At 39.3% G+C, this 13,046-nt stretch overlaps 1 protein-coding gene across 2 annotated transcripts in view; it reads right to left on the minus strand.

Annotated features, from left to right (window-relative positions):
- Positions 1-13,046, minus strand: part of fbxl17 (F-box and leucine-rich repeat protein 17) — a 208,267-nt gene that overhangs the window by 136,806 nt on the left and 58,415 nt on the right. The window lies entirely within an intron of this gene.

Raw genomic sequence — 13,046 nt, forward strand, 5'->3', positions numbered from 1 at the left:
CACCATGATCACATTTATGAGGCTAAAGTTCAACAATTTGATTGTATGTTCTATAAAAAGTCAGGTTTAACTTCAAATGAAACAGCAGAACACCACAACAATCAAGACAAATCAATTAGCTCATTTCCAACCGACCCCGAATGTGTTTTTCAAACACGCTCGTCTGTGTTGGAGTTATTCTGTTCATGGTTCGGGTTTCAGTATTGGGAGGCACTTGCGATCTTGCCACTATGTTGATGAGGTTTCATGAAAAGTGTCCTGATCATCAATTTGTCCCTACATGGACATGAAATAAACTCCAAAACTCTATGTTAAGGTGTGGGAAACAATAGTGTGATCATTGTGTCGTGTCATTTCATGTCCTTGTATGTCACCTGTGTTGACCAATATTGGGAGACAAATGGAACTTCTGAGTCTGGACATCAGGTGTGAGCTTCCTGAAGAAGCAACAGATTGACTTTCTCTTCTCTCTTTTATCTCTTTCAATAATCCTCTTTTCAGATCTGAATGCGCAGTTAAGGGTTTAGGTTAATCCTTCAGTTAGAATCTCGACTTTGTGTCACAGCGATGATGAGCAAAGACACACTCCACAACGAGCGTTGCAGCACACTGAAATTCCAAAATAAATAAATCAATAAGCCAATGCTTTTCGATTTTCAGCTTTTTTTTCTGACGCCTGCTGAAAAGCATTAAAGACACAGGTGACACCCCAGGAATACAAGATAATAGAGGTGTGTTATTCCAGCCGCTGGGGAAGTGGAGTGTTAAATGTCACGGCGGAGGCTAAAAAGGAAGCAAGCTTACTCTTGGAGTTGAGATCAGTGCCAACTATTGTCAGCTTCATAGGCATGACATATACCTAACAGCATGGGAGGGGGTGAAGAACGTTGGTCGCTGTGTGAAGTAAGCACACATGCAAACACATCCCTCCACACTAACCACCATAACACACAGACTGTTGAATGTGTTGAGTGTGTGATGCTGCACTCTGCTGACAGTGAGAAAAAAGAAACCTTTACATTTCTCTTTTTAGATGCTCTGCTTTTGTCGCCAGTGGCTTCTTGTCAACCAACAAAACAAAAGTGTATCCACATACCTTTGTTGTAAGATGGATGCTTGAGCATGAAATAAAAATGAACGTTCACAGTGAATAAACCCTTCTATATGAATGAAATAAACATTAAAGCGTGTGTGTGTGGAGGGAGCAAAGGAAATCTTCAGTGACAGCTAAACTGACACCATGAACAATTGTTTTTAATGAAAAGGGGGGTGGGGACCCTGAAATGTGAAGTTGTTGCGGGCACGGGTGATTCATACACATGGCAATGTACACATTAATGCATACCATACAAACACACACACACACACACAATATGCATATATAGACACATATTGTCCCAGGAGGCATTGTTGGATCAAAGTGCTAAATTATTCATGTACAGTGAGCTCGATCTATATGAAGAGTTTTTTCTTTGTATGAGTCTAGGTGTGAGGAGATGTACAGTATGCAAGCAGATATCTAGAAATGTGCCTAGAATGTCGGAAAATGTGTGTCCAGATGTTCACTTATGAAGTGTAGTCGTCAGTGCCCAGTATGTGTTGTGTTGATAAATGAAACTATTGCAAGAAGTCATGTTTAAGATACGGCTTTAACTTTGTTTATTAAAGAACCCACAGCGGAGGCACAAACATCCTCTCAAACATTAAGTATTTATGCTTATTAAGGAAAGCCTTCTGGAGCACATTTCAAAAGCCCTCAGATCAAATACTACATTTGTCCCCCAAATCTTCAGAAGTGCTGACGTCTGGTTTACAACCCGGCTTTACTACAACCAATGGACGCGGGCCCATTGATGTGGTGAGCCAATAAGAAATCAGGGCAACCAGGTTACGTTGCGATTGGCTGGGAGTGTAGTTGGGTTAAAGGAAATTGAGAATTCAGCAGATGCTTGCAAACAAGAGAGTGACGGCCACTGATGAAGTCTTTGTTAGTCTGCTGAGTTCATACAGTTGAGGTATAATAAAGGAGTCAGCAAAAACGCCTTTGCACAAAACCTCACTCTTTTATTGCCAATTACATTACTTTTTATATGTTTTCTTTTACCAAAGTCACAGTGTTGTTTTGTGGTACTGTGTACCGTGTGAGCTTAAGAAAAAAAAATGAGATGAAAAACAAAGCAAGTGTGTTTGGTTCAGGAGTGCTTCCTGTGACTTGACCCAGGTTGCTATTTACACAGCGCATGGAAAACATTTAAATTTTCAATGATGAGATATTGTAGAAGTCTTTGTAATGCAATGGTGTAGGAAAGCCACATAACAAGAAAAATCATTATGAGAAAAGAAAAAAAATATTGACAACTTTCAAAACTCATCTTCTGCTGGTTTCGAAATACATAATAGAAATGTATGTACACTTGCTTCTGTTTAATCTGTAAAAGCACTTTGAGAGCCGTGTTATATCAACTGCAGCTTCTTAAATTATTATTAGTATTATTGTTAGTAATGTGAAGGTATTTAAAACTATAATCAAATACTGTCAGATTTTAAAAATGATGTAAGATTGTATTGGAAAGCATTGCATGAAACAAATATAGCAAAAGAAAATGTAACGCAATTCAACTCAACAGATTTTTCTGCACACTAGAATGCAAGATAATCAGTGTAATATCTTATGTTAAATAATTTTAGTCCATTACAATTTCTGGAATTACTGCTGGTAGGAGTTAATTTTGTCCAGAACAGGGGGTCCCAATGAGTTTTTGTAACTGCAGCAAAGCAAACTGGAAAATGAATCAAACTCTCGTTACTTCTTTAGCAAAGTATTGTCATCATATGCTGCATTTTGAAGCTCTAAATCAACCATCTAGACTTCATGCTGACCTTAAGTACCGTAAAATATATATTTAACGTTGTTAAGACACAATATGAAAAGCAGATGTTGTAGATAATTCAGCATTTTACATTCAAGATTGAAAAACATATAAATCTATGGTGAGACTCGCAAAGAATGAAGTGATCATTAGATTAAGGCCCAGGCGGCACATCAAACTCAAATACATCATAGGAGAGAAAAAAACATAAGTAATGTGCACGCATGTGGCCAAAGATGGATGAGCCAACAACCCATGTCTGAGACAATGGCTGCAGCACCACATTTCTCTATTAAACAACATTATTTCATACAGTCCACACGAGTCGCCGGCTCCAGTCGGATCCAATAAGAACACTCTCCAACAGGAAAAATGGGAGTAGGAGTCAGAGGTCAAACAGAATAAGCTTTTGTCCAATGAGGAAAATATCTAGCTGTTTTCAATGCGCAGTCTACCACAGTCAATATTTCAACACTTTATTACATTAGCGTAGCGTCACAGTCAAACTCAGTGAGGAGTTGTGTGCGAGTCAGACGGCGCTGTTACTACATTTATTTATACAACGTCAAGTGTCATAATGCCACTCTGGAAGTTGAGGCCCGTTACACCCCATGGAGAGGAAATGATATCACTGGCACAAAACCGCATGAAATCTCGGCTGGTGCTGTCCGTCAACGTCAGCGTCCCAAATGACAAGTAGCCACATAAAGCTTGTGAAGTCTGGACAATCGCTGCATTGTTTGTGAAGGTCTCACGTCAACTGCTAATTTGATGTAGCTAATTCAACAGAACAAAATTTCATTTGTACAAACCAAAGACAAAATAAATACGTAAGTACGCACATAGTTCGGGATATCATTAAAAATCAGTGTATTATTACAACATGCATGTGCATGCTTATTAATGTTTCATAATATTATACAACCCATATGTTCTCAATAGGAGGCCCAGCTCCAGCACTTCATAACATTCACAGAACAGATTCACCTGTGCGTATGTTACACAGGTTTTCAGTACAATACCTCCAGAAGGATCAGAGTGATGAAAAAATTGCAAACAGCTCCTGAGTTTATTGAGAAATAATGAGGCAGAGAGCGGTGTCGTTGTGCTGGTTTGGAGAATGACTTGAATGTTTATCACATTAGAAGATGAGTTGGAAAAAAGATTTCATTTTAGTAAGATGTAAGGAAGGCTAGAATTCCAGTGCTTTCATTTTTTTATTGTGAGTCTCACTCAGTCCTCACCAGTTACTCATTCGTGTTTAGAATGCTTAACATGATACAAAGTAGAATATCTCAGTTGCATGTCAGTCTTGTTTTCCACATTTAGACTTGAATTAAACAGTCACAAACTCATTGTCATATTAACATGTGACACATTGAAATGTATACACACTTTGCTAGAATTATTTGCAAGAAAGTAAATACCAAACTGAATGTGAAAAGAAAAACAAAGAGTAAAAGTCTTCTTTTCAAATAAGTATGGACCTGACCAAACTCAATGAATGGCTCTTCGACAAAAAAAATAATAATAATAAAAAGTTAAGCCTTGCATGAGTAAACTTGCTCTATATGTTTTACTATTATAACCATGTAATGAAACAATATGTAATTCTTAGTAGACACTAATGAATGGAAGGAAATTGGTTGCTTTGTCTAAGATTTGTATGAATATTATTAAATTATATTTTTGTAAAACTTTTAGATGATTCACACATTTTGGTTTTCAATCATGATATTGTGTCCATACAATTGAAGAAAGCAAATATTATCATGAGTAATCACCATCAACAACAACACTGTGTTTTGTATATCCAGTTTGCAAACCAAGTGACAGGGAGGTGCGGTCATTGATTTTAACATTCAAAGTCTTCAGCCCAAAGTCAAAGTCACAGGACGACGTAGTGGCCCCTCTGCTCAGCTGTCCATGCGTGTTTGAGACAGTGACAGAGGATGGCACGGAGAGCAGCGAAAGGTGAGAGGCACGGCAACAGAGTCACAAGGTGAATACAAGTGTGCACTCATGCATACGCATGCTGTTGTTCTCCATAACGGTGAGTCCCAGACAGATCAGTCAGACAGAAGAAAGCTGTGTTGAGACAATACCTCCGCAGCGATTCTCAATCACCCACGTATCCCGGACGCATATTCAGAAAACATGAAAACATCTCGGCCGGTGTCGACTCGACGCTGCATAATGAATATTTGAACAAGGACTGAGGCAGCAACTGAAAAACAGGTCAAAGGTCCGCTCTAACAAATACAAAACATCAGTCATGGACCAGCAGTCTGAGCCCTGGGAGTCTCTTCGTGCCAGTGTGCATGTGTGGTTAACGTGTGTCTTTATCTGTCTCGCACCCATCTACTGTCTATCACATATTTCCTCTCCCACACCGTCGTTCTCTCTTTCACTCGCTAATCCTGCATGTGCTGGTGTTGATAACAAACTCGGAAAGGCTTGAAGCGATAGAAAGGGATGGTTTCTCTTCACTGCGCTAAGCCAAATGACCACGTAGACACACATGCACACACTCGCGCCAGGCGCTGTGACAGAATGCTAGACAGTCACAGCTTTGTGACACTGGCTAATAATGAGACATGATTCCTCCCTCCAGAGGTCAAAAACCTCTCTATCTCCATCGGTCTGTGGCTTAAACATCTTGGAGCTAAATGAATTATTCTTCAATTACTTGTGCAAGAGACAAATCATCCCAGGGCTCGTCTTGGGCTCATTATATTCTTAAATCCCCCCAATCTCCTCAACACAGCGGTACAGAAAATTATTATAACAATCCTTTCTGCCATCCCCCATCAAACCCATCACCTTCCTGCCTTTAACACCCACTGTTTCCTAGTTAGGCCCTCAAACCGTAGACACACAACACCGAAACACCAAGTCACAGTCATATTTAACATACACACACAAGCACACACACACACACTCCCACTTGATTCGTGTTGGGGGTTATCAGTTTGAGACAGGGCACAGTGATTATGTATTTTCTCTCCTCCAGACAGGGGGAGGAGATAAGAGCCGAGCGGAGTCGAGCAAAGGCAGACATTGTGTCCTGGCAGTGGGAGGTGGTGAAGGTGTGGGTGTGAAGGTGAAAGTGGGCGAGGACCTCAATCTTTACCTGAGCTAGCAGTGGGCAAAATTTGGAGACATTTTTGACACCAATTCAAAGACATTTATAATCATATATCCATTAGTATTCAGATGGTTTTATCCCAATATTGATGCCCTTTATACCTTTGTGTATGTCACTCTCAACAATATTTCACATGCATGTTAGGTCACACATACAAAAGAAGTTTCGTTTTTTTTTTAGTATCAACATAAACAATAAAGAACTACAATTGATAATGTGCCACATACAGAAATAGACTACAACATATTTGGTGTTTCTGAATTTTGAGAGCTTAAAAGCTACATATATGGCTTGCCAGATGTTTTGAGTGCAGTTTATCCGCTCTGCTGATTTTCCAAGTAAGGCTCAAATGGGGCATTACAGTGATTTGTGTTGTATCCTCACAGCAAGAAGGTTGTAGACTCAACTCCAGCTAGGAGGCAACATGTGTGCATCTGTATGGAGACACTATATTGTCCTGAGTTCTCTCTGGGCACTCCAGTTTTGTCCCACAGTCCAAAAATGTTGGCTTTAAATTAAAGATGTGAATGTTTGCTTGTCTATATGCGCCTTGCACTAATGTCCGCAATTGTGGCAGTGCATTATGGGATTTAGTGAGTGTTTTTTTTTAGCTGTGAAAAGTTTTAACAAGATCCACTGACTATATTTTGGTGGTCTTCCGAATTAGCACCTAGATCCAAGAATCTCATGAAAAACGTGTCACTCTCACATGTCTCAAGTTTAAGTTGCAGTACACTCTGCGAATTTGCACTCTGTTTACAGCACAAATTGCTCAAGCAATTCCCAGAACACGACTGCCACCTACTGTTCAAATTGGTCGATTTAAATTCGACTTTAAATATCAAAACTGCTAGATGAATCATAGAAATAAAAAAGATGCAGAATAATGTTGGATGAAACCCAAAATATGGAGGGAAATGAGTGGTTTTAGCTCTGAGGTTGTCAGCCGGTTGCGCCCTGGATTCCGAGACTTGACTTCGGTATACGCTCACCAAGGATTCTTATGTGCACAAAACAAGTTAAAACACTTGCTGGTAGACCTCAATACTAATAATTTAATGTGTACATTTTCTACACCTACAATACCTCTGCGATATCACTGGTCAAACAGGTGCAATCAATATCTAACACGAGTTTTGTTGAGCTAAATAGAACTTCAGCTCCTCATAAAACCCTATCACTATCATGAGAAATTACCAAGAGACAAGCAGTTCAACAAAAGGAATAGTTTTGAATGCCTTGTTCTTCAGCTATGGCAGATTTTCTTCAGTGTCTGTTTTTCTTTCACACACGATTGTCAAGTTCTTCTGCCCAACCTTTTCTCTGTGAAGCGCTCATCTGCTGCCCGTGATTACATTCCAAAGCCGGCAGAGGCTGTGTAAGAAAGCCCTTCATGTTATATTGTCCCTCTTTTGTCCAGCTTTTCCAAACTGCTGCTCCTCGCACATCCACCCCATCAACACCCAAGGACACAATGCTTCTAAAATGCCCTTTCGCGTGTATGTGTGTGGAACACAGTGTAGACGAAGATAATGATAAACAGTGAGAAAACAGAAGAATGTCAGACGATAAAACAAGTGCAATCCCCCCCAAGACTCACATCCATTTGATGTTCACATTTCTGGTCTTAATTTAAAACCTTTTCTGCTCCATTGGTGTTTTGCTAGATTTGTCAGATTAGAAGTATGTGCAACTCTGCCACCCCTCCACATGTTCGGCTCACATAATAAGAAAGCTTATGAAAGGAAAGCTATTTAATTTCATAACCAGGATCATATGGACCATCTATACTGCAGGCGAAGATAAGGAATGTTTGTGTTAAAGGTGGGATAACTGGTTCAGCATTCAGCATCTGCTGACCTTTTACTTGCCTACAGTATATAAGTTACAGTGGTTGACAGCTGCCACTGTGGGAATGACATTCCTTTTTAAGATTGCTGCATTTGCCTCAACATTTATCCCAAAAATGATTTATTTAGCTAGTTTCCAACACTATTTTATGAATATCCCCACCAAGAAAGTTAGCAAACAAAATAACTGCATATAAACAAATTAACAGATTTCACAGAGGTTTCTAGAAATGTTGACTGTGGCACGTGCAAACGTTCTAAATTATCGTCTGAGGTGTAGAAGGAGCTGCAGCTGAAGCTTGGTCCTTGATCACGCCCAATGTGCAATGTCCGAAATGGCGTTCCACAACACGACTGCCACCCGCTGTCCCATTGAGGGGATTGCGACCAATACTTCACAAAGGTGCCAAATAATAAATACATAAAAGGGAGACATGATTGACAGATTTTTTTTTTCCAAAATGTATGAAAAATATTTTCAATAGCCATCACTAAATAACGAAAATGTTTCAACTTAAAGTATTCCAGTTTTCAGATTTTTTTTTCAAATCGATTTATATTTTTTATAAAAATCTTTATTTTTTTAACTGTATGACTTTAATTACTAAGATGACCTAGCACAAGAGTTAATGTTGAAGTCACCATTTTGATGCCAAAGAAATGCCAGTAACACTTTAGATTCAGGATGATAAATGAATAAATAAAGTATTTTCCTGTTAATAATCTGGAGTTATGTTATTGCCAGGCTTAATGAAAATGATTAATAACATGCTAATATGCTGTTAACACACATGTAAATAAGTACATTTAAGGTACGTCATGTTCCCTCATCAAGTGTGACTGAAACTTTCATTTCACTTTAGTCACTTTCATTGATTTCCCAGATTGGCTTTCGCAAATCATTTTACTACAATAAAAACAATGACTTATGAGAAAACATTTCTATGCCAGAACATTGCAGAGTGAGACAGAGAATTACAACATCTCAAATCAATTATTAATTTCAAGTACTTGCAACAAACTAAGAAAGCAAACTATGAAAACAAGCACACAAAGCAATTTTACAGTGTTCCCGCTCAGATGCGAAATGTGTTTCGATTTAAAAATCACATTTTTTTCTTCCTTCTGAAGTTTGAACCGACACATATGGTTGGATTTTTGCTTCTTAAATAGAGAAGGTCGTTTTATATTTGGAGGCCTTTTCTTCTTTCTCATCCTGCAGAAATGTCCAACATGCCATTTAGTTGGCAACAAAGAGGGATTAATAAAACACTGCCTCATTTCAAATATCAAGTGACGCAGCACGTCAGCGCGACCGCACAGCTCCGGCAGGAATCGGCCACTTCAAAACCATTAGATAAATGTCACAGTTTTACTCCACTGATCTCATCGCCAACTCGGCGCCATGGGTGGCCTATTCCAACCATCAGCTCACTTAATGAAGAAAATACCATTTCTAAGGGCGTATTCCTCCGCTAATCTGGCAGACGATGGCACTAAAACAGCCGTAGAATCAAGAATCAGTTTGGTGGAGGGGAGAAGTTAATCACAGAGATGGATTCATATCAATATTTTCCTCTGACGGTTGGGCAGAATATTAAAGACTGAAAAGATTATCAATGCAATTGAGAAAGGGGAAGAGATGGGGGGAGTGTGATAATCGAACATGAGAGGAGAGCCGCAGCCTCCGAATCACACAAATCCAGAGAGTCATCAAAAATGCAACGATTCTAAATGCAAGAATCTTATTTTCAAACGGCTTTGGAATCGACTGAGTGGAAGTAACTGATCTCTGCGAGATAATATTGGGTGAATAAGTGGGACTTTGAGAACACTTTTACACGACACATGCATTTATGAGCACAGTTATTTGACTGACAGGTCAGGAACCAAAAGGTTTCTTCAAATGAGTAGTGAATCAAGTAACACTAAAAATATTTTTGTATGACAAAAGAAAAACATTCAATGTGAACATTCTGATCACAGTTTTATTGCGAAATTGCATGAGAACCTGTGAGACTTTTTGTTACGTCATAAAGAACCTAAGAACTGCAGTTTCACGTTATTTCATGACACTGATCACATTATTTCATGATAAGTGATCAGAAAATCAATCATAGTTTCTTACCTACTTTCAGTCCTGAGTTTCAGTGTCACAATATTTTGCTCTACTTCCTCAGATTCATGCATGCTTCTTAAATTTCCACGGGTGTTGTATGGACATACAAACAAGATGCTGCCTCACGATGCAAAAGTCATCTAACCGCTGGCATGATAAAAAAAACAATCTCTTCCTGAGAAGTAACTCAAAAGAGCCGCGCGGCGTCCACTTTCTACAGTGTCCGTCAGAAAGCGTCCTCACCTCAGTGGCACACAGAAAAACACTACAAAATAATGTATTAAGCATCAATGAACGTGTTAATATTTCAAAATATCGATCCAAACACAGCTTTGAGCTTCCATAATGTCATGATCTTTGCAGCCAAAATAAGAACGTGACTTTATTTGTCTTGATCTAAAAAGCAGCTGCAACAAAACTGGCACTCCTTTAAACAGGAACTAGTCAAAAAAATGTATAATCCATTTCCCTTTCAATGATTGGATGCTAAATTCAGTACCAAACATCTCTGAGGATCACTCAGAAGTCCACCTCATGATATCGTCTTCCTTGAAGCACACACACATGCATCCATTCTTGTCATCCTTTCTTTCAGAAATGGCTTATTTTGTTCAGATAAAGTGATATTCATGTCAAGGCTTCAACACTAGTCTTGTGGTGTCATCATTGCATTTTTGTGCTTCAAATGACCAATATTTAAAGCTCTTGCAGGCCCAGCGAAATGACTTAAGAGGCTGAGATGTAGCCCCTGGTCCTTATGTTTCGCACACGCCCTTCAGCGATGCAGTTAGCTCATCATTTCTCCAGCAAACCAAGACATCACGATAAACACATTATGTTTTAACAGACGTCTCCACAGACATACTTAACATAGCGACTCACTAGCTTTGTTGTATAATTCGGTGTTGAAGTTTGTCACCATGCCGTTGGTCAGAATAGATATAACTGGCAGGGAGGACACGACAACCAACCGAGGACAGATAATGACATGGTGCTAACTCCTGTCATCGCAGGGAGGGAGCGTGTCTGTTCAGGTGACGGACGAGGGCACTTGAGGACACAGACAAAAGAGTGACTTCCAATTCACAGGCATTTACTGTAACAGATGCAAATAGGGAGCAGGGATCAGCCAAGGGAGGACAAACTGATGAGCCGAGATGCTGCGCCCTCAGGTATATGTAATTATAGATCAGTAACTTAGAAATGTGAACAACATGCTTGTGTCTTTTCAGCGTGGTAATTTAGAAATGAAATGGTATAGAAAGTGACAACAGTACTGTTTAAAAAAGAATTAAATTATCCTGCTGATTTATATTGCAGGAGATAAAAAATAATTATTAGTTTGGGACAAATACGGGGTTCAGATTCACTACTAATGACCGTCATGCAGTGAACCCCATCTCTGAATTCACCTTTATTAAAACCATAATAAATAGTAATGAGGCGTGTGGGAGTGCGCATGTGTGCTGGTCCACCTGCACGTATGCTAATGCTGTTATGACTGGCTGCCTTCATTACTGTCTGTCTACACCAGCATGGCCAAGGTCAGTGGAGGCTGCAGATAGATGATGACGGGGCGGGGGGGGGACCACGGGCACAAATTAATCTGCTGTTTAATCTAATAATGCAGCGCAGCGTCGGGTGTCTCAGTCCTATTAACACAACTGTAATTGTGTTTGAGGGAAACAAGCATAACTAGAATCACAGAGGTATACACACACTTGCCTTGAAGTGTATTGAAAATGAATCAAACTGTACTGAAAGAGCGCCTACAGATGACTTATGGAGGCCCCCTAGAGGTCATTACGAGGCTAGAGCTATTCAGATGATACATTATATTCTATATGCATCATGTACACGTGCAACGTACGACATGCCTGAACAAAAATACGCATCACCCCTTGGATTATTTTACAACCCTCTGTGTCCCACTTTTAAACTTGTGTTACAGTGTTCCTGTTATTATTCTATAAATATCTTACAGGAAGAGTTTCTTGACATTTTTAAGTGCACAAATCCAAGTTAAGGTTTGATTTTTCCTTCTATTTTGAGAAGTAACTGTTAGCAGCTTTTGCAATTTAAAAATATTAAATAAAAGGGTTTTTTTTCATGAGACTGGATGCCATAAGTCTGCAATTCATACTTCCTTATAAGGACCGAAGCACACTAACAATACATTCCTACACCATCTGTTGTCTTCATGTTTGGTCCTGGGGATCCCAAAAATTAAAACTGAAAAATAAAAAGATTTGTGCAACACTGTGTGCTTGATGTGGAAGGAAAAGGAACTTACGTTCTATTTCCAGAGCGTTGTACACTCACATATATACACTGGACTACTAAGATGTTCACGAGCTGTTATTCATGAAAAGTTGAAAGAGGAAGACACACTCTGGTATTCTGCTGTGGATAGTTTTTGGAAAGACAAACGTGGGAAAATATTTTCAACACGTTCCGAAGACTGTGGAAACAGCTTAAACCATGGAGCCCCAACTCATTAGCATGGTAATATCCAAACAGCGGGGTACAGTCAGACAAGCCGAGTATTTTTATTAGGATTCATCTCATTAGGCTTTCATGAGATTTAAAAGTTAACACAAAATAACTTTCAAACTAGGTTCAAGATAAAAGACACAGCAAGCCTCCGAGTTTAGTCTGCAAAATTTAAAACCTACCCCTGGAGTCGCGGCACTGCCGACAGTAAAATGGCGCTCTAACCTACGGCAACACAACAACACAGTGGAAGTCATAGTGTCGTTGCGACAACTTACTTTTCATTGAGGAAGTTCCTGCAAGTGCATAATTACTAATTAGAAAGATAAAATAAAGCTTACAGCGTACTCACGGGAGTTGTGACACCACACTTTATAATTCTGACTATTTTCTTGGTTGTTCCAGAAAACACTATGAAGGTTTAACACTCACAGAACTTCAAGAAAAAGTGTTGAGACGGACCATTTAAAGTCCCTTTCATTCAACATTATGCTCTAGAGAGCCACTAGCACATCGACTCTTGTGTTGAGAGGCAAATACAATGTTCTTTTTCTTTTCCATTGTTG

This window comes from Synchiropus splendidus, chromosome 7, assembly GCF_027744825.2.
Source record: "Synchiropus splendidus isolate RoL2022-P1 chromosome 7, RoL_Sspl_1.0, whole genome shotgun sequence".
Taxonomy (NCBI): Eukaryota; Metazoa; Chordata; class Actinopteri; order Syngnathiformes; family Callionymidae; genus Synchiropus; species Synchiropus splendidus.